The sequence below is a fragment of the Jatropha curcas genome, chromosome 7 (assembly GCF_041381405.1).
Source record: "Jatropha curcas cultivar XTBG-Jc1 chromosome 7, XTBG_Jcur_1.0, whole genome shotgun sequence".
Lineage (NCBI taxonomy): Eukaryota > Viridiplantae > Streptophyta > Magnoliopsida > Malpighiales > Euphorbiaceae > Jatropha > Jatropha curcas.
Window position 1 is genome coordinate 4,673,621 of NC_143157.1, and position 22,939 is coordinate 4,696,559.

At 40.3% G+C, this 22,939-nt stretch overlaps 1 pseudogene; it reads right to left on the bottom strand.

Moving 5' to 3' along the window:
* LOC149494615 (uncharacterized) overlaps nucleotides 1-22,939 on the bottom strand; it is a 68,634-nt pseudogene that overhangs the window by 15,608 nt on the left and 30,087 nt on the right.

The window sequence follows — 22,939 nt, forward strand, 5'->3', positions numbered from 1 at the left end:
TTCCTCCTTGGCTTTTCAACCGGCCAGACAACGGCAATGAACCAGGTCCGATACTCAGGAGAAGTCTGGACACCGGCAGGATTAGGTAAAGGCCTAACCATGTGATGGTCTCTAACCCAAGCCCTAAGGACGGCTCGGGTAACACCCGGAGTGATGGCTGAATCAGCTAAAATGTCATCCACAATCAGAACAGTCTGGTCTATCCTCATCTACCTCAAAACGCGCGAAGCACAGTACCACGTGCAATGTGTAAGGCCTAAAAGGTAAACCCGAGTATGGCGAGAGCTAACCTGGATAAAGCGGGTGATGTCATACCAGGAAATGAACCACAGCACCTCGTTTGGACCCAACTCAATCAGCCATGAGGTCCATGCATCAGTAGACGGATGAGTGATCAGGATCCTCCGCATACGATACTGAGAGGGGTTGTAAGGCAAGAAAGTAGGAGCAGCAAGCACTTGGAGATGGTCCTTTAACCAAACTTGAGTAATGGATCCTTTGTTGGTAATGGATCCTTTATTACAAAGGAAAGAACCAGAAGAAAAAACAAGGAAAAGGAAAAGGGGAAATACCTGGAGAATAATCGGAGAGACCGTTCAGTCATCGAAACCTAAAGCAGCTCTGTCAAGGTTCCTGATAGTCTCTGCCAACACAATGCCGCCGATGCAACCCATATCCTCCATCTGCCGAATCATGGGGCAGAGTCGCAAATCCCCAAAGCCTGGATCCTTGTTGAACAAGAAACCAGCTAATAGGCAGAAAACCAAGGCCCGCATTCTCAACCTCATCCGGTCAGGGTCGTATGAGTGAACCTCTGAAAATTCATCAATCAGGGGCAGCAAAATTGCTTTCTGGTCACCAACAATCATGGCCCTAGCCTGTGGCCGGCTGAAACAGGCTTTCAAATGACCGAACATACCCAATTTTGACCTCATGCTTGACTAAAGGGGCATTGGGATCGCAACCTATAATAGCGCAGAATTCCTCAAAAAGAGGACACATCTCCTCCATCATGGCCCCGAACCAAAAAACGTGAGCCTCCGGGTCCCAAAGTCTAATGCAGGCCCGTAGAAAATCCCAGTCGATTACCACTCCCCTAAGGGTAATAATAGGAAAAGACCGTACCTCCCTAAGTTGATCTTTTCGACTTTGGAGAGACTCTTAGTCCAGCTGTGCATGCTGTGGTTATAAAAAGGGTTCATTTTTTGAAAAAAAAGAAGAAGGCAAAGAGAGAAAAAGAGAAGAAACTGGCTGAAAACTGTTTTTTTGGCACGAATTTCAAGAAAGAAAGAGGGAGTCTGGAAAAAAATAGGGTTTTTATAGAAAAGCGCGCCCGAAGGCGGTTGCAACCGCCGTCGGAGGCAGTCAGACCCGCCGTCAGAGGCGGTCACGCCCGCCGTTCGAGGTGGTCACGCCCGCCCTGGGAGGCGGTTGCAACTGCCCTTGATGCTGTGAACCCCTCCCTGAATATCAATGCATACAGATGCATGTGATGCAGGAAGAAATACACGTGATGTATGAGTCGCCAACTTGTTTAATTATTTTAGGGTAAACTAGGAAAAAACCCTAAGTGACTCCAATTTTAATTAACCTAAATGCTAGATTAATTAACCCAATGTTTTAAGGCATGATCTAACGAACCCGAGGTGGATCCCGAGACTATGTCATGCTGATGAACTAACCATGAGTGAATGCTTTGCAAGGAAGATGAAGTGATTGGACCAATGAAAAAATGTTTATGTGATTTTGACTTGCCGCTTGGGGTTAGATCCCAAACGTGCCTACGTACTTCCGTTTGAATGGAAGATCAAAGTCAACGTAGTTCGATAGGCCTTCTTTGAAGGGCTTTGAATGGGTATGCTTTATGCATGAGTGTGTGTATGCTTTGTGCATTTTGTTTAGGCTTTTTGCCAAAGATTGATTGATTTGATTAGGCATTTGTTGCCAAAAGTGTTGATTGGGCAATTTATTGCCAAAATTGATGTTTGGGCTTATTCTTGCCAAAAGTGCTTATTTGAAGGCTTTTAGCCAAAAGATTGATTTAGGCAATTTCTTGCCGAAAATTGATTGATTGGGCGTTTGTCGCCAAAATGATTAAGGCTTTTAGCCAAAAAAGAATGATTTAGGCAATTGTTTGCCAAAAGGTGATTATTTAGGCGTTTGTCGCCAAAATGCTTGATTTTAAGGCTTTTAGCCAAAAGATTGATTAATTTGAAGGCTTTTAGCCAAAATGAGTTGATTTAGGCAATTTATTGCCAAAAGTTGATGATTGGGCGATTGTCGCCAAAATTGATTGACTTAAGGCAATTTATTTGCCAAAAGCAATTGTTTGAAGGCTTTTAGCTAAAAATTGTGATTTAAGCGATTTGTCGCTAAAAAGTGATTAATCTAATTTATAGGCAATTTGTTTGCCAAAAATTGATTGAACCGTGGGCAATTTGTTGCCAAAATGTGGTTGATTTAATTGTAGGCAATTTGTTGCCAAAACGTGATTGATTAAGGCTTTTTAGCCACAATTATTGATTAATTGGACTTAAGCCGGACTGTTCAAAATAAAGGCAATTATACCATAACCATTAATTAACTAGGTATTTTAAGCCAATATCATCGGGTTTAGGCTTTAATACCACGATTATTGATTAACCGGGCATTAAGCCTAAATTTATTTAATTGAGGCAGTTTATTTGCCTAAGGATGAGATGAATGCATTTATGCAGTTGTAGAATTATTAAGGGTAGAAGAGAAGCATGCATGAAGTGCTATAATTAAATAGGCGGAGTTTAGTTTATGTACCTGATTTAATCGACGGCCACTTCTTAACTTCAGGTTAAGCTCCTCGTTAAGGGAATATTAATTAATTTAATTTTAATGATCAATTAATAGAGCAAGAAAGCAAATAAAGCTAAATAAAAAAAATGCAGAAAAGCAGTAAAGAATCGCAAGGAGCGTGGGGGAGAAGGAGCGTCCGTCAACACAGACTGAGTGAGGAAAACAGAAGGCCCGGAGGCTTCTTTTATAGGCAAAATCGTACTGTTTCGGCGGTTGGGCCGCCGGAGCTCGGGTTCTATCCTGGGTTTGTGTAAAAGAGATTGACGATGGTTGGGTCTCACACTGGGTTGTGTATGTTTTTTTTTTAACACTTGCCCCTGAATCCGTCTTGGAGGATTTTGCCCCCTGCTTGAGAGAATTGATGCCCTTATTAGCTGAAATAGAATTTCTTCTTAATGAAAGACCAAAAATTCCGTGATTACTTCTGTGATGGGAGAATGGTGAAGGTTCTTATCACTTCTTGCCCCCAGAATGGTGCTGACCATGGAACACTTCAAAACATTGGTGTTGTACTTGTCCAATCGATTGAGGAATCAAAGAGAACAAAGCCACTTATATGACTCGAGGAAACGGACAATGTGGATGACATCGCTCGTCTGAAAGGATCGAAGAAACGATGGTCCGAGTGGAGATGAGGTATCAAAGAATTACCTCTCAACGATTATGTTTGACCTTTTTTTTTTAGGGTTGTTTTGGAAACCCCAGGGATTGAATTGACATTTTCCTCTCTCTCTTTTTTTTTTTCGAGGAATGACTCAAAGAGTGAGGCTTTCAAAACGAACTTTTGAGAATGACTCGATTTTTTGTGACTCGTTGTGGAATGACCACTGGTGATGGAGACTTGATTTTTAGAGACTCATTCGAGACTCGATTTAGAGACTCAAAATTTTCTTGTAAGGAACTCAGTGATTCTTAAAAAAAATGATTGATATACTCCCAAGGAGACCTATGAAAGCACTTTTTGTTTGTTTTTTTGTTTGTTTGTTTTTTTTTTTTTTTTTTTTACCTTAACTTTTGCCTAGTAGCCGCCCTTTCGGGTTTTCGACTCTAGCAGGCTCTTTGTCCTAACTTTTGCCTAGACCGCCCTTTCGGGTTTTCAGCCTAGCGGGCTACCGATTTTTGCCTAAGCCGCCCTTTTCGGGTTTTCAACTTAGCGGGTTTTTCTCTCTTTTTATTATTATTATTTTTTTATTGGCAAAGAGAAAATGCTATTTATGATGCCAACTTATGTTTGTGACCGCGCCTTTTCGGCTGCCTACGTATCTCCAAGAACTCTTCGGGGGATGGGGAGAATCAGGTCTTTCGTAGTTCCTTCTGGGATGCGAACTTCGTGCTCGGCTGGTGCGGAATTCATCTCCGTCTTGATGTTAGTGCGGAATTCCTTTCTGTCTTGGTGCGGAATTTATTTCCGACTTGGTGCGGAACTTATTTCCGACTTGCTGTTGGGGCAGAATTCAATTCCGACTTGATGCTGATTGTGGAATTCATTTTCGATTTGATTTCTTCGGGACTCCTTCCCGACTTGATTTCTTCGCGGGATTTCTTCCCGGCTTGATTTCTTCGCGAGATTTCTTCTCGGCTTGATTTCTTCGCGGGATTTCTTCCCGGCTTGATGTCTTAGCGGGATTCTTTCCCGACTTGATGTCTTTGCGGGATTCTTTCCCGACTTGATGTTGATGCAGAATTCATTTCTGGCTTGAGTTCTTCGCAGGATTTCTTCTCGGCTTGATGTCTTTATGGGATTCATTCTCGACTGGATGTCTTTGCGGGATTCCTTCCCGACTTGATATTGATGCAGAATTCATTTCTGACTTGATTTTTTTCGCGGGATTTCCTCCCGGCTTGATGTCTTTACGGGATTCATTCCTGACTTTGATGATGTTGAATCAACTTATTGACTCGAGCTCGTATGATAGTGATGACCCTAGGCGAATCTGACTTTGTTGTTGTAGTGGTTTTACCACTGGTTGACTGAAATATGACTTGTATTCATCATAAAGAGTTTTGAATACCCACATTGTGGTGGTAACTTGAGTGGCTTGAGTGTTGAAGAAGCTTTTATGCTTTGAGTTTGTGGCTTCGCCACGTTTGAATTCTTGAGGTTAATTTGATTCCTTTTCTTGAACTTTATCTTCCTCTGAATTTGAAACTTATTTCCTCAATGGTTCTCCTCTCCATAAGGAATTTTGAGGAGACTCTTCCTTTTCCTTGTTTTGAGAAATGATCCTTGTTTATAAGGACACTTGTACTTGTGCCATGCTTGGCGCTTGACTTTCAAGATGTTTGTTGTCATCCAATTCGTGGAAATGACTGCTTCTTTTAACTTGCTTTTTCAAAATGTGAGCAGCCGCTTGGTCTTTATCCTTATGGCTGAAATGATTTGTCATCTACCCTTGATGGGCTTGAATTTAACGGAGAGCTTGCAGTTGACCCGTTTTTGACAACTCGATTTCCTATAGCTTTTGTGCAGAAATTCCTTTTGACCCATTTTTTCTTTTGCTTACTTAGAAGCAGCCTCTCCATAAAGAATTTCGAGGCAACTTGATTCTAAGATGACTTGAGTAGTGTATGGATAGCATTGCGACTTCGTGCAGACCCAACCCAATTCCAAACATAACTTCTGTATTCTATCGCTTTTAAGCTCAAAATTCAGACACCTCTCTGTCGGAGCATCTTCCATTCCTGAGTTTTCGGAGAAACCATTCTGGCCCTAACCCCTTCAATCGGCTTTGCCTCGATACTGTTTGAAGTCTTGCGTACCCTTTGCTGGATCCTTTCCATGATTACCCTTCAAAATTTCCCCTTTGAGGGTGCTTCTTAGGATGCCCCCAGCTTTGGCTGATGCAGAGCAAATGAATGCATTTTTCTTTGCCAATTTTTATTATCTTTTTTTGTCATCATTTTTTCAATTTTTTATTATTTTTTTCGATTTCTTTTTTTTGCTTTCACAGGAAAAGATAGGGAAAGAGTATAAACATGATTGGAACGTAAACTGATCCCTTTTTATTGATAAGATAAAATTTGTGTACAAAAGACACTTAGATTTACAAATTTGAATTGAATGAAAACTTGAATGGAAATGAAAATAAAAAGAAAAGAAACTAGACCCTAAAAGATAGACTCTAGGTGGACTGTGATGGACTGGGATTGGATTGACTGTAGTGACTTTGTTCTCCTCGATGCTTAAATCGATCAGACAGGTCCTTCGTTCTTTTGGAGGTTTGATCTCAACCTTCTCAGACACAAACTTCATTCATTTCTAAGAAAAGTTTGAAAGGATCGAACGATTCTTGTTTAGCAATTTTTTTTACATTAATCCCATGGTTAGGCAAGGGATTGGTTGATGTTCAGCTTGCCCTTGGGGATGATGGACCCATTGCCAACCAAGTCTTGTAGATGGTTTTTCAAAGTCCAGCATGATTCTGCTTCTTGTATGAGTCTTCTTTGAGTTAACCCAACTGGATTAAGTCTTCTACCTTAGTTGCAGTCGCAATGAGCGATTGGAACGTAGGCAAGTACTGTGTTTGAAGCTGTGACTGGCAGACAGGCAGTAAATTCTTGATTATTATGTCAACTTGTTCCTGTTCAGAGGGTCGGTTGATCATTTGAGCAGCTTTGGCTCTCCACCTCGAAAGGAACGAGGAGAAGGGCTCATTGTTCTTTTGTTTAGTGGTTTTCAGCTCCCTTCGAGTAACATCCACCTCCATGTTATAGCGATATTGGGAATTAAATGCATTGCAGATGTCTTCCTAGGTTTTCATCTTGGACCGGTCTAAACTGACAAACCATCTCAAAGCAGCACCAGTCAGAGATTGTTGGAACAATTGAGCAAAGACCTCGCTGCTCAATCCAAATGGGTTAAGAGCACCCACATACATTTTCAAATGAGTTTTAGGACAAGTGGTTCCATCAAATTTGTCCATGTTGGGCATTTTGAACTTGGTTGGCAGTCTTGCTTCGGGGAACAAGGACAAGGAGTCCATGTTCACCAATTCCTTGTGTGTCTTAAGGGCGGTGACTGACCTTTCCAGCAATTCCAATTTTTCTCTCATTTTCTGAGCTTCCAGCTCAGAAGTGGTTCTGGAGGGCATGTCATCCAGGTTGAGGGCAGGATTTGTCGGTTCAGCAGCAGGTCCCTGATTGGAGGTAGCAGGTCCACTTCCCCCCAGCTGAAGCCCCATTTCCATTACCATTTCCATTACCCAATTCAGCTATCAGGGCGGTCCTTTGGGCAGCCAATGCCTCATTCATTTTGGCCTCCATTCTGGCCTCCAATTATTCAATGAGGTTTTGGATGTCAGACAGTGATGCCATTGGTGCAATCGGGGTTGTTGGACTTGTGGGTGAGAGCTCAGTTGGTGTTTCGGGTACAGGTGGTCTTTGGAGGGGTACCTGTGAAAGGACATAGTCAAACTGATTAGACTACCCCATATAAGGTGTTTTCATAGGGTATGCGAGATAGTGTGAGGTAGGGCAATGTTGGTATGCTAGGACACCTAAGATAGGACCCAATGGGATGTGATATGTAAGGTAGAGTGTTTAGGGCTGGACACCTCGACTTTTCGAAAGGCCCTAAGTTCTTAAAAAAATTTTGGGCCTTAGGGTCCAAAATGTGAATTTTTGGGCCTCTATGGCCAAAATGTGAATTTTTGGGCCTTGGGGGCCAAATTTGGAATTTTGGGCCTTAGGGGCAAAAATGTGAATTTTTGGGCCTCAATGGCCAAATGTGAATTTTTGGGCCTCTGTGGCCAAATTGTGAATTTTTGGGCTTCTGTGGCCAAATGTGAGTTTTTGGGCCTCTATGGCCAAATTGAGAATTTTGGGGCCTCTGTGGCCAAATTGAGAGTTTTTGGGCCTTTGGGGCCAAAATTTAATTTTCCTGGTCTCAGGGACCAAAATGTAATTTTTCAGGTCTCAGGGACCAAAATGTGATTTTCCAAGTCTCAAGGACCAAAATGTGATTTTTCAGGTCTCAAGGACCAAAATGTGATTTTCCAGCTTTGAAATGGAATGTTTTTTTTTTTTTTTAAGATTCTCTTTTTTGTGAAGTATGGGATGAATGCGTGAATGCGCACAACATCACAACATAATTCATTTTTAATGGAATGATACAGCATCATTGGGTGCATACAGCCCTAAAGGATAGGTACTATAGGCTATGACACAAATAGAGAATTGGCTTATAAGGGACCCTTGAACCTTGAGCATGGATATACCTAACCACATGTGAAACAAAGAGTTTCACGTGGGTCCAACAGTACGCATACTCATGGGCCACCCCCCAAAAGGATTAGGGGCGGTTTGCGGTAACAGGGAGGACGCTTTGGCTGTCCGTCGACATAATAAAGAGACCTGCCGATTAGCGCTACTTGCTATCCAGACTCAGAAGTTTCAACAGAGAGAGAAGAAATTCATTTGAAATTCATTTTTTATGCAATGGAGAAAAGGATTCTCAATCGTGTAAATAAATCAAAAAATTTAAATGTTTTCATCAAATTTGTCAATTAAGTTCAAATCTCCTCCTCAAGTATTCTTAAAGAAAGAACACCTGATTCGTGCTAGGGTACCCTGCAAAACAAAACATAGTAAAATAAAACCCTAAAGAAGGGCTAGTTAGTTTACACTGCAATTGTAGTCCACTTATGCAAAAAGATTGCACGTCCCCAGCAGAGTCGCCAAACTGTGAACCCCTCCCCGAATATCAATGCATACAGATGCATGTGATGCAGGAAGAAATACACGTGATGTATGAGTCGCCACCTTGTTTAATTATTTTAGGGTAAACTAAGAAAAAACCCTAAGTGACTCCAATTTTAATTAACCTAAATGCTAGATTAATTAACCCAATGTTTTAAGGCATGATCTAACGAACCCGAGGTGGATCCCGAGACTATGTCATGCTGATGAACTAACCATGAGTGAATGCTTTGCAAGGAAGATGAAGTGATTGGACCAATGAAAAAATGTTTATGTGATTTTGACTTGCCGCTTGGGGTTAGATCCCAAACGTGCCTACGTACTTCCGTTTGAATGGAAGATCAAAGTCAACGTAGTTCGATAGGCCTTCTTTGAAGGGCTTTGAATGGGTATGCTTTATGCATGAGTGTGTGTATGCTTTGTGCATTTTGTTTAGGCTTTTTGCCAAAGATTGATTGATTTGATTAGGCATTTGTTGCCAAAAGTGTTGATTGGGCAATTTATTGCCAAAATTGATGTTTGGGCTTATTCTTGCCAAAAGTGCTTATTTGAAGGCTTTTAGCCAAAAGATTGATTTAGGCAATTTATTGCCGAAAATTGATTGATTGGGCATTTGTCGCCAAAATGATTAAGGCTTTTAGCCAAAAAAGAATGATTTAGGCAATTGTTTGCCAAAAGGTGATTATTTAGGCATTTGTCACCAAAATGCTTGATTTTAAGGCTTTTAGCCAAAAGATTGATTAATTTGAAGGCTTTTAGCCAAAATGAGTTGATTTAGGCAATTTATTGCCAAAAGTTGATGATTGGGCGATTGTCGCCAAAATTGATTGACTTTAAGGCAATTTATTTGCCAAAAGCAATTGTTTGAAGGCTTTTAGCTAAAAATTGTGATTTAAGCGATTTGTCGCTAAAAAATGGTTAATCTAATTTATAGGCAATTTGTTTGCTAAAAATTGATTAAACCGTGGGCAATTTGTTGCCAAAATGTGGTTGATTTAATTGTAGGCAATTTGTTGCCAAAACGTGATTGATTAAGGCTTTTTAGCCACAATTATTGATTAATTGGACTTAAGCCGGACTGTTCAAAATAAAGGCAATTATACCATAGCCATTAATTAACTAGGTATTTTAAGCCAATATCGTCGGGTTTAGGCTTTAATACCACGATTATTGATTAACCGGGCATTAAGCCTAAATTTATTTAATTGAGGCAGTTTATTTGCCTAAGGATGAGATGAATGCATTTATGCAGTTGTAGAATTATTAAAGGGTAGAAGAGAAGCATGCATGAAGTGCTATAATTAAATAGGCGGAGTTTAGTTTATGTACCTGATTTAATCGACGGCCACTTCTTAACTTCAGGTTAAGCTCCTCGTTAAGGGAATATTAATTAATTTAATTTTAATGATCAATTAACAGAGCAAGAAAGCAAATAAAGCTAAATAAAAAAAATGCAGAAAAGCAGTAAAGAATCGCAAGGAGCGTGGGGGAGAAGGAGCGTCCGTCAACACAGACTGAGTGAGGAAAATGGAGGGTCTCAGGGCTGTATTTATAGGCCAAAACGGACTATTTCGGCGGCCAGGCTCGGCGGCCGGGCCGCCGGCGGCTGGCGATTCTGCTGATTTTTCATTTCGGAGGCTTTTTCGGGAGTTTCGGACCTCCGAAATATTCCGGGACCAGTTCCGCGATCCTCGCGACGTCCCGGACGTTTCAAGTACCATATTGGCATACTTCCGGTGAACTTTCTGAATGGCCTCCGGTCCGGCCGGACTGTTTGCAGTCCGGGAAAATTGGCTCTTTGAGCCTCAAAATTGGGTATTCACAGATGACTGCAGCCGCTGTCGCCGGCGGCTGCCGCTGCCGGCGATAGCGGCTACCGCCGCCGTTAAGGGCAGCTGCCACCGCCACGGCCGACAGATTTTCTAGTTTTTTTCATTCCGGAGGCTTCTCTGGCCGGACTGTTTGCAGTCCGGGAAACTGGCTCTTTGAGCCTCAAAATTTGAGTATTCACAGTTGCCCCCCATTGGCTATCATAAAAATGATTTATGAGAGCCAGTGGCTGTCTGAAGGAGTAAATTTTGAGGATGGGCAGAGGAGGAAACCCCGCCGTTGGTTTTTTTTCTTTGAAAAGAAATGATCAAATGCATGGATTTATGTTTGCAACTTAAAGATGTTTTTGCCTCTTTGAGGACTTAAAAAGAGATTTTGCCTCTTAATGAGGACTTGAAAAGAGATTTTGCCTCTTAATGAGGGCTTGAAAAGATTTATGCCTCTTAGAGGACTTGAAAAGATTTATGCCTCTTAGAGGACTTGAAAAGATTTATGCCTCTTAATGAGGACTTGAAAAGATTTATGCCTCTTAATGAGGGCTTGAAAAGAGATTTTGCCTCTTAATGAGGGCTTGAAAAGAGATTTGTTTTATTTTTGTTTTCTTCTTTGAGAACCAAGGGTCCACCTAAAGTCGAAATGATCAAATGGCTTGGTTTTGGGTGAAAAATGGTTGGTTATTGGTTAGAGTTTCACCCTAGGTTTTATGTAAAAAAAAAAAGGTCAACCATTAACCGGGTTCTACCCTGGGTTTGTGTAAAAGAGATTGACGATGGTTGGGTCTCACCCTGGGTTGGGTATGTTTTTTTTTTTAACACTTGCCCCTGAATCCGTCTTGGAGGATTTTGCCCCCTGCTTGAGAGAATTGATGCCCTTATTAGCTGAAATAGAATTTCTTCTTAATGAAAGACCAAAAATTCCATGATTACTTTTGTGATGGGAGAATGGTGAAGGTTCTTATCACTTCTTGCCCCCAGAATGGTGCTGACCATGGAACACTTCAAAACATTGGTGTTGTACTTGTCCAATCGATTGAGGAATCAAAGAGAACAAAGCCACTTATATGACTCGAGGAAACGGACAATGTGGATGACATCGCTCATCTGAAAGGATCGAAGAAACGATGGTCCGAGTGGAGATGAGGTATCGAAGAATTACCTCTCAACGATTATGTTTGACCTTTTTTTTTTAGGGTTTTTTTGGAAACCCCGGGGATTGAATTGACATTTTCCTCTCTCTCTTTTTTTTTTCGAGGAATGACTCAAAGAGTGAGGCTTTCAAAACGAACTTTTGAGAATGACTCGATTTTTTGTGACTCGTTGTGGAATGACCACTGGTGATGGAGACTTGATTTTTAGAGACTCATTCGAGACTCGATTTAGAGACTCAAAATTTTCTTATAAGGAACTCAGTGATTCTTAAAAAAAATGATTGATATACTCCCAAGGAGACCTATGAAAGCACTTTTTGTTTGTTTTTTTGTTTGTTTGTTTTTTCTTTTTTTTTTTTTCTTTTTTTTTTTACCTTAACTTTTGCCTAGTAGCCACCCTTTCGGGTTTTCGACTCTAGCAGGCTCTTTGCCCTAACTTTTGCCTAGACCGCCCTTTCGGGTTTTCAGCCTAGCGGGCTACCCATTTTTGCCTAAGCCGCCCTTTTCGGGTTTTCGACTTAGCGGGTTTTTCTCTCTTTTTATTATTATTATTTTTTTATTGGCAAAGAGAAAATGCTATTTATGATGCCAACTTATGTTTGTGACCGCGCCTTTTCGGCTGCCTACGTATCTCCAAGAACTCTTCGGGGGATGGGGAGAATCAGGTCTTTCGTAGTTCCTTCCGGGATGCGAACTTCGTGCTCGACTGGTGCGGAATTCATTTCCGTCTTGATGTAAGTGCGGAATTCCTTTCCCTCTTGGTGCGGAACTTATTTCCGACTTGCCGTTGGGGCAAAATTCAATTCTGACTTAATGCTGATTGTGGAATTCATTTCCGATTTGATTTCTTCGGGATTCCTTCCCGACTTAATATTAATACAGAATTCATTTCTGACTTGATTTCTTCGCAGGATTTCTTCCCGGCTTGATGCCTTTACAGGATTCATTCCTGACTGGATGTCTTTGCGGGATTCTTTCCCGACTTAATGTTGATGCAGAATTCATTTCTAACTTGATTTCTCCGCGGGATTCCTTCCTGGCTGGATGTCTTTACGGGATTCTTTCCCGACTTGATGTTGACGCGGAATTCATTTCTGGCTTGATTTCTTCGCGGGATTCCTTCCCGGCTTGATGTTGAATCAACTTATTGACTCGAGCTCGTATGATAGTGATGACCCTAGGCGAATCTGACTTTGTTGTTGTAGTGGTTTTACCACTGGTTGACTGAAATATGACTTGTATTCATCACAAAGAGTTTTGAATACCCACATTTTGGTGGTAACTTGAGTGGCTTGAGTGTTGAAGAAGCTTTTATGCTTTGAGTTTGTGGCTTCGCCATGTTTGAATTCTTGAGGTTAATTTGATTCCCTTTTCTTGAACTTTATCTCCCTCTGAATTTGAAACTTATTTCCTCAATGGTTCTCCTCTCCATAAGGAATTTTGAGGAGACTCTTCCTTTTCTTTGTTTTGAGAAATGATCCTTGTTTATAAGGACACTTGTACTTGTGCCATGCTTGGCGCTTGATTTTCAAGGTGTCTGTTGTCATCCAATTCGTGGAAATGACTGCTTCTTTTAACTTGCTTTTTCAAAATGTGAGCGGCCGCTTGGTCTTTGTCCTTACGGCTGAAATGATTTGTCATCTACCCTTGATGGGCTTGAATTTAACGGAGAGCTTGCAGTTGACCCGTTTTTGACAACTTGATTTCTTGTAGCTTTGTCCTTGATTTCTTTCTTTTGTGCAGAAGTTCCTTTTGACCCATTTTTTCTTTTGCTTATTTGCTTCCTTTTGACCAGGGGTTCCCTTTTGTCCCGTTTTTCCTTTTGCTTGCTTAGAAGCAGCCCCTCCATAAAGAATTTCGAGGCAACTTGATTCTGAGATGACTTGAGTAGTGTATGGATAGCATTGCGACTTCGTGCAGACCCAACCCTATTCCAAACATAACTTCTCTATTCTGTCGCTTTTAAGCTTAAAATTCAGACACCTCTCTGTTGGAGCATCTTCCATTCCTGGGTTTTCGGAGAAACCATTCTGGCCCTAACCCCTTCAATCGGTTTTGCCTCGGTAATGTTTGAAGTCTTGTGTACCCTTTGCTGGATCCTTTCCATGATTACCTTTCAAAACTTCCCCTTTGATGGTGCTTCTTAGGATGCCCCAGCTTTGATTAATGTAGAGCAAATGAATGCATTTTTCTTTGCCAATTTTTATTATCTTTTTTTTCTTTTTTTTTTATCATCATTTTTTTAATTTATTATTTTTTTTCGATTTTTTTTTGTGCTTTCACAAGAAAGAATAGGGAGAGAGTATAAACATGATTGGGATGTAAACTGATCCTTTTTATTGATAAGATAAAATTTGTGTACAAAAGACACTCAGATTTACAAATTTGAATTGAATGAAAACTTGAATGGGAATGAAAATGGAAAGAAAAAACTAGACCCTAAAAGATAAACTCTAGGTGGACTGTGATGGACTAGGATTGGATTGACTGTAGTGACTTTATTCTTCTCGATGCTTAAATCGATCAGACAGGTTGTTTTTGGTCTTGAACAATTCCTTTGTTCTTTTGGAGGTTTGATCTCAACCTTCTCAGACACAAACTTCATTCATTTCTAAGAAAAGTTCGAAAGGATCGAATGATTCTTGTTCAGCAAATTTTTTTTTTTGCATTAATCCCATGGTTAGGCAAGGGGTTGGTTGATATTCAGCTTGCTCTTGGGGATGATGGACCCATTGTCAACCAGGTCTTGTAGGCGGTTTTTCAAAGTCCAGCATGATTCTGCTTCTTGTATGAGTCTTCTTTGAGTTGACCCAACTGGATTAAGTCTTCCACCTTAGTTGCAGTCGCAATGAGCGATTGGAACGTAGGCAAGTACTGTGTTTGAAGCTGTGACTGGTAGACAGGCAGTAAATTCTTAATTATTATGTCAACTTGTTCCTGTTCAGAGGGTCGGTTGATCATTTGAGCAGCTTTGGCTCTCCACCTCGAAAGGAACGAGGAGAAGGGCTCATTGTTCTTTTGTTTAGTGGTTTCCAGCTCCCTCCGGGTGTGAACCCCTCCCCAAATAATATCAATGCAATGTGAATGCATATGACTAAGGAAGAGATGCACGTGAGTGTGTGAGTCGCCACCTTGTTTAATTATTTTAGGGTAAACTAGGAAAAAACCCTAAATTGACTCCGATTTTAATTAACCTAGTTACTGTGAACCCCTTCCCCAAATGTCATAGGCATGTGATGCATATGATGAATGAGAAGAAATACACGTGATATGTGTGAGTCGCCACCTTGTTTAATTATTTTAGGGTAAACTAGGAAAAAACCCTAAGTGACTCCATTTTTAATTAACCTAGTTACTAGATTAATTATCCCAATGATTAAGGCACAATCTACGAACCCGAGATGGATCCCGAGACTATGTCATGCTGATGAACTAACCGATGAATGAATGCTTTGCAAGGTGAATGATGGATTAATGAAATGTTTGAGTGATTTCGACTTGCCGCTCGGGGTTAAATCCCGAACGTGCCTACGTACTTCCGTTTGAATGGAAGATCAAAGTCAACGTAGTTCGATAGGCCTTTTTAAAAGGGCTTTGAAGGTGTATGCTTAATGCATGAGTGTGTATGCTTTGTGCATGAGTGTGTATATGCTTTGTGCATGAGTGTGTATGCTTTGTGCATGAGTGTGTGTATGCTTTGTGCATGAGTGTGTGTATGCTTTGTGCATTTTGTGTGTATGCTTTGTGCATTTTGTGTGTATGCTTTGTGCATGAGTGTGTGTATGCTTTGTGCATTTTGTGTGTATGCTTTGTGCATAAGTGTGTATGCTTTGTGCATAAGTGTGTATGCTTTGTGCATAAGTGTGTATGCTTTGTGCATTTTGTTTAGGCATTTTGCCAAAAATGTTGATTTTAATGGCTTTTAGCCAAAATGATTTGATTTAGGCAATTGTTGCCAAAAATGTTGATTTTAGGCGATTTTCGCCAAAATGGTTGATTTTAAGGCCTTTGGCCAAAAGATTGATTAATTTAAGCGATTTGTCGCTAAAATGGTTGATTTTAAGGCCTTTGGCCAAAATGTGTTGTTTTAGGCAATTAGTTTGCCAAAATGTGCGATTTAGGCTTTAATGCCACGATTATCAATTAATCGGGCGTTCGAGCTTAATCACAATTTATTGTCGAGACGTGATTGATTAAGGCTTTTAGCCACAATTATTGATTAATTGGACTTAAGCCGGATTTGTTCGAAATAAGGCAATTGAACCGTAGTTATTAATTAACTAGGCTCTTTTAACCAATATTATCGGATTTAAGGCTTTAATACCACAGTTATTAATTAACCGGACATTTAAGCTTAATCGTGTTTAATTAAGACAGTTTATTTGTCTAAATGATGACGTGAATGCATTTATGCAATTGTAGAATTATTAAGAGTAGAAGAGAAATATGCATGAGGTGCTAAAATTAAATAGGCAGAGTTTTGTTTACATACCTGATTTAATCGACGACCGCTTCTTAACTCCAGATTAAGCTCCTCGCTTAGGAAATATTAATTAATTTTAATTTGTTTAATTTTAATGTCCAAATATCACAATAAAAATGCAATAAAAATTAAATTAAATGCAAAAAGCGGTAAAGAAAACGCAAGGAGCGTGAGAGGGAGAAGGATTCGTCCGTCAACACAGACCGAGGTGCCAAAAAATGGCTGAAAATGGCCTATTTATAGGCCATTTTCGGGTCCAGGGCGGCAGGTGCCGCCTGGCTTGGCGGCAGCTGCCGCCCAAGAGGCTGGGCGGCAGGTGCCGCCCGGGAGGGCGGCAGGCCCCGCCCACGTTGGGCGGGGGGTGCCGCCTGGGAGCGCGGCAGCTGCCACCCAGTCGGTGGGGCAGCAGGTGCCGCCCAGGCGGTGGGGCAGCATGTGCCGCCCGTGCTGGGCGGCAGGTGCCGCCTGGGCCCGACAGCCGGCCGCCGTACATGGCGGCGGCCTTTCGGGCCTTTCACTTCGAAGGAGCTTTCGGGAGTTTCGGACCTCCGAAAAACATTCCGGGACCTGTTCCGCGATCCTCGCGATATTCCGGACGTTTTAAGTACCATATTGGCATACTTCCAGTAAATGTCCAAAATGACCTTCGGTCCGGCCGGACTGTTTGCAGTCCGGCATTGACACTGTAGCAAGGTCAAAGTTTGAGTATTCACAGTTACTAGATTAATTAACCCAATGTTTTAAGGCATGATCTAACGAACCCGAGGTGGATCCCGAGACTATGTCATGCTGATGAACTAACCATGAGTGAATGCTTTGCAACCCTCATTAAGAGGCAAAACATCTTTTCAACCCTCATTAAGAGGCAAAACATCTTTTCAAGCCCTCATTAAGAGGCAAAACATCTTTTCAAGCCCTCATTAAGAGGCAAAACGTCTTTTCAAGTCCTCTAAGAGCCAAAATCTCTTTTCAAGCCCTCTAAGAGGCAAAATCTCTTTTAAAGCCCTCTAAGAGGCAAAATCTCTTTTCAAGCCCTCATTAAGAGGCAAAATCTCTTTTCAAGCCCTCATTAAGAGGCAAAATCTCTTTTCAAGCCCTCATTAAGAGGCAAAAACATCTTTAAGTTGCAAACATAAATACATGCATTTGATCATTTCATTCCAAGAAAAAAATCCCGAAAAAGCCTCCAGCGGCCCGGCCGCTGAGCTCCGGCGGCCCTGGCTGCCGAAATAGTCCGTTTTTGCCTATAAATTGGCCCCGATGGCCCTCAGTTTTACTGACTCAGTCTGTGTTGACGGACGCTCCTTCTCCCCCACGCTCCTTGCGATTCTTTACTACTTTTCTGCATTTTTTTTTATTTAGCTTTATTTGCTTTCTTGCTCTGTTAATTGATCAATAAAATTAAATTAATTAAATTTCCCTTAACGAGGAGCTTAACCTGGCATTAAGAAGTGGGCGTCGATTAAATCAGGTACATGAACTAAACTCTGCCTATTTAATTTTAGCATTTCATGCATGCTTCTCTTCTACTCCTAATAACTCTAAAACTTGAATAGAAATGAAAATGAAAAGAAAAGACTAGACCCTAAAAGATAGACTCTAGGTGGACTGTGATGGACTAGGATTGGATTGACTGTAGTGACTTTGTTCTTCTCGATGCTTAAATCGATCAGACAGGTGGTTGTTGGTCTTGAACAATTCCTTTGCTCTTTTGGAGGTTTGATCTCAACCTTCTCAGACACAAGCATCATTCATTTCTAAGAAAAGTTCGAAAGGATCGAACGATTCTTATTCAGCAAATTTTTTTTGCATTAATCCCATGGTTAGGCAAGGGATTGTGACAGCGTTTTTCGCAAGTGTACGAAATCGCAACAAGTAGTATAGAGTAAGAAAGTATCGTATCCACAGGGATTGTTTATCAATTACCAAAATTATATTAACCTATTATTATTTAGACGACGATAAAGGAGATTCGCTGTAAGGTAAATAAAATTTAAAGTAAAAATAGAAGAGATCAAACACAAAATTCAAGTGAAAAGAAATCAGAGGATTAAGCTACTAGGGAATTTGATTTCACTTAATTCTATCCAGCTTATTCTATTAGTTCATTAATCAATTTTAATTGTTCAAGTAGGAGAACAACCCTAAAGTCACTAACAAGCTCTCCCGATTTATTGTTAGTTATTCTAATCCAGTTCAATTACCTATCTTTAATAGTGAAATTAAACATAAATCAGATTATTAGGTTTTATGGTTGTTTTGTGAGTTCACAACTTAAAAATTTATTAACTTATGAAAACCTCCCTTGAGTCAAACCATATAGCTTCCGCATCAAGTTATTATTCTCAAGTAAATTATTATCTTTTTCATATCAATAACCCTTCTCCCGAATGTAATTATTGAAATAGTACAATCTAGGGGAAAACTTCTGCCTGGAAGCCTTAAGCACAATAATAAGTTATAACAAGAACAAAGAAGAATAAATCTAATATTATAAACTCGAATCAAATTAAGTTACATCAAATCCCTAGTATAAGAGTTTAGCTAGACATAGTAATTAAATTAAACTCAATCATACTTGAATCATTCATCATAATTAAAGACAGAAAATAAAGAAAGAAACAAGATGAAGAGTTTAGAATAAAAACTATATCACAACTATGTTGATGGCTTCCTTGAATCTTAGCACAATTATTTGAAGCTTGAAATCTTTGAGAGAGAGAGAATTATGTAGAGAAATTGCATAAAAAAACGAGCTCCTCTGCTATGAAAAGTTCTTCTCTTTATATAGAGCTCCTGAAGGCAAGTTTGACTCCTTTTAGGAAATAGAATCCTTATTTAGTGCAAAATCTTTTATAGGAGATCATGACTGTTTAGGTTCTTGATTTCTTCTTGATTAGGACTCCTTTTTCCCTAAGAATAGGTCCAGGTCTTGTTTAGTGTGTTTAGGAAACTCCCTGAAGTCGGCCCATGTGAGAAAGAGCTTGATTTGCGTATTAAATTCACGCTGGTTCCGCCTGGGCAGCACGAGCGTGCTTCATGGCACGGGCTGGGCGTGCTGTAGTCTGGAGGTCTGGCTAGTGAAGCACGGGGCGTGCTAGGTAGCACGGGCTAGTGAAGTCCTGAGGCACGGGCGTGCTATAGAGCACAGGCAGGGTGTGCTTCTCTCTGCCTCTCAAGTTCGCGCTCGCGCATATGAAAGTCGCGCTCGCGTATTCTGCTGGCAAACTTTCTGCCTCTCAAAGGTGCTTTCTCGCGCCCGCGTACATGAATGTCGCGCTCGCGACTTCAGCTCGCGCTCGCGTATACGAATGTCGCACTCGCGACTTTTCTTTGCAAATCTTCTGACTCTCTTTTCTAATTGTCGCGCTCGCGCTTGTGAATGTCGCGCTCGCGACTTTGGGCGTGCCACTTAGCACGGCTAGGGCGTGCTAGAAGTCAAGTGCCTTGTGATATAAAGCTCTTTTCTGCGCCAAATTCCTGTAATTTTCTCTTAGATCAAGCGGATTAAAAGTCAAGGAAGCTTTTGAACACAATTATACTAAAAGTGATTTAAAATCAAATTAAAGCAATAAAAACTTGCTAAAATTCTAATAAAAACTATATTAAAACACTATAAAATTAACACCTATCAAAATTCCCCAAACTTAAACCATTGCTTGTCCTCAAGCAACAAAACTAAAAGAAAAAGATTTGACGACACTAGCTTACCATGTTTGGAGATGATCTCAATAACTTTTCAAGATATCATGATTAGTAAATAAGTGAATAGACTTAATTGTTCCCTATGCTATTCACATTTAAGCTTGACTCTTTATTTTGAAGAAAACACGTTCATTGAGTAAAATACAAGTTTAAAGAGATTGTCAACACTAATACTTATTCGAATTATGATAAACAGGACATGAATCATCTAAAGCATTTAAAAGTAAGACAATTGATAGAGCAAAGGTGGCATTCCCATATGCAGAATTAGTCATCCTTTCTCCACGATTTAAATGCATACGATTAAAAGATCAGAAGGTCTTTATTTTGGGTTGTAACGGGGCTTTCTTGGTGTAAACTTTGCTTAATCAAAGAAAGGGATAAAATGTAGACAAAAAGTACAAAAGAATGTATAACTTTCAAGATTCTATTTTAATTAAAGTTTTTCCAGTTCTAGGGAGTGTCTTGTTTTGAAACTTTCTTACTAGCTAGAGGCATCTTGGACAAGGTCTTTTCTTAATATTTTGGCACTTTTCTTCCTTGCCTTTTTCTTTTTTTTTTTTCTTGAATTCTTTTGATTGCTTTTCATGTGCCTTTTTCTTGATTCTTTCTTCTTTTCTTTATTTGCTAGTATTAATTTATGAATTCTCCCTCTTTTTGTTGCTACATTCTAATTAAAAATCGAATCTTTTAATCATACAATCCTTTGTACTTAGGGTAGGAAATTTGAATTTGGCTTTAATGGCTTGGTTTTATTGAGGGTGAAGAAGAAAATTTTACGGTTTTAAGGCTTCAAAGTTGGGTTCAAAGGTCATATTTTTAATTTAGGTGGTCTAGGCTACATATAGGTTTCAACAAAAATTGCCTAAATCATCTCTTTCAAAAAGTAAACATTTAAATTTTTCACCTCGAAGGGATTTCTAAGTTTTGTTCTAGGAATGCCAGGGTTTTAAAATACTTTAGAGTAAAACACACTTATACATCATAATTCTCATAAAAATCAGTGTTTAAAAATCTAGAAACAAATAATTTAGATCAATGAACATATTTAAATCAAAATTTCAAATTCAAAACTTAAATATGGTAGAATTGAGAATCAATTATGTTTAACACTTATTACTAGACATGAGAACCCTCAAGCTTGCTTGTAATCATTCCAACCATGTTAAGCCAAAAACAACAAAAAAAATTTTTTTTTTTTAGCTAAAATTCCCTCTTCCCCCAATTCAATCAATCACATTGTCCCCAATGTGTATAAATTCCCCAAACTTATTGCGTTATTTGAAGGAAAGCAGTAAGAGAGAAGAAGAAAAACTTACCAACATTGTATTGAACAATACAATAGAAAGGTGGTGGAAAGTGTCTTAGCTAAAGGAGCAACTAAACATTAAGAACAAAAACTACTAAGAGGTTATAAAGATCCACATAACAAATAAACAAGTTAAAAGGGAAAACAACCACGACAATGTATTAGAACAAAAGAAACAGAAACAAAAACAGAAAAGAAAAGAGAAATCCATCAATTTTCTGGTGGTGGGGGTGGCTGCAGAAACTGGAGGATGGTCTGCAGTTGTCCTTGCATGGTGTCCATCTTAGAATCAAGACTGCCATTCATGATCTCAATGGACTGGAAACGGTCTGTGATCATTGTTTCCATTCCGCTAAGGCGCGTGTCAAAGAGGTCCATTCGAGACATCATCCTTGCAAGGACTTCATCATTTGACATGTTGGATGTGCCTTGGAACGATGGGCCAGCACCCGATGTACCTACACCAAAAGAAGAAGTAAAAGGTGGAGGGATATCCTCCTCCATGTCAGCACCGCCTGCAGCCTCGGCTTCTTCCTCATCAGAATCATTCTCTGGGGCACCTATTACTCGATATGCATCCCCAACTTTTTCAATCAACTTCATATGAATCATAACATCGACATCCAGCCTGGTACCACGCCCCCCTCCTACACTATCATAAATTGGCCTAGCCGGGTTCCAAACCTGTAGATATCTAGCAATTCGGTTCACAAAACACCCCATCATTATAGCTCCTTTGTCGGCTCTAGCCACCTTCGCAAATCTCTGGCAGAGCCAATACCCAACATTCAATAGAACCCCATTTTCAATAGCCCACAGAAAATATAGTTCATTCAAACTCAACACCCCATCACTTTCACTCCTTCCAAATATAGTATTTGACAAAAATTTATGAATATACCGCAAGGAAGGTTTTTTCAATTTGGATGCCTTCGAATATCTAGGATTATAATTTACTTCACCTGTAAAATCTTGCCAAGTATTACGTGCACTAAAATCACTAGAAATTTGAATTTGACTGTTTTCTGTGGGGAATCCGAAAATTTGGCTAATTTCATTCACAGTTAATTCAAAGTCTTGACTCAGAAGCCTAAAGTTAACCCGGCTTGGTGGTGAATTAGGCAATAACGGAATAAAAGCGCGATAGGAACTCAGAAATTCTAGAGTTAGAGGGGCATAAACTAAGTCCTTCATCTCAAGAAATTCCCCCCATCCTATTCGCCTAAGTGGCTGATAGGTGTTAATTTTATAGTGTTTTAATATAGTTTTTATTAGAATTTTAGCAAGTTTTTATTGCTTTAATTTGATTTTTAAATCACTTTTAGTATAATTGTGTTCAAAAGCTTCCTTGACTTTTAATCCGCTTGATCTAAGAGAAAATCACAGGAATTTGGCGCAGAAAAGAGCTCTATATCACAAGGCACTTGACTTCTAGCACGCCCTAGCCGTGCTAAGTGGCACGCCCAAAGTCGCGAGCGCGACATTCACAAGCGCGAGCGCGACAATTAGAAAAGAGAGTCAGAAGATTTGTAAAGAAAAGTCGCGAGCGCGACATTCGTATACGCGGGCATGAGCTGAAGTCGCGAGCGCGACATTCATATACGCGGGCGCGAGAAAGCACCTTTGAGAGGCAGAAAGACGCACGCCCTGCCTGTGCTCTGTAGCACGCCCGTGCCTCAGGACTTCACTAGCCCGTGCTACCTAGCACGCCCCGTGCTTCACTAGCCAGACCTCCAGACTACAGCACGCCTAGCCCGTGCCATGAAGCACGCCCGTGCTGCCCAGGCGGAACCAGCGTGAATTTAATACGCAAACCAAGCTCTTTCTCACATGGGCCGACTTCAGGGAGTTTCCTAAACACACTAAACAAGACCTGGACCTATTCTTAGGGAAAAAGGAGTCCTAATCAAGAAGAAATCAAGAACCTAAACAGTCATGA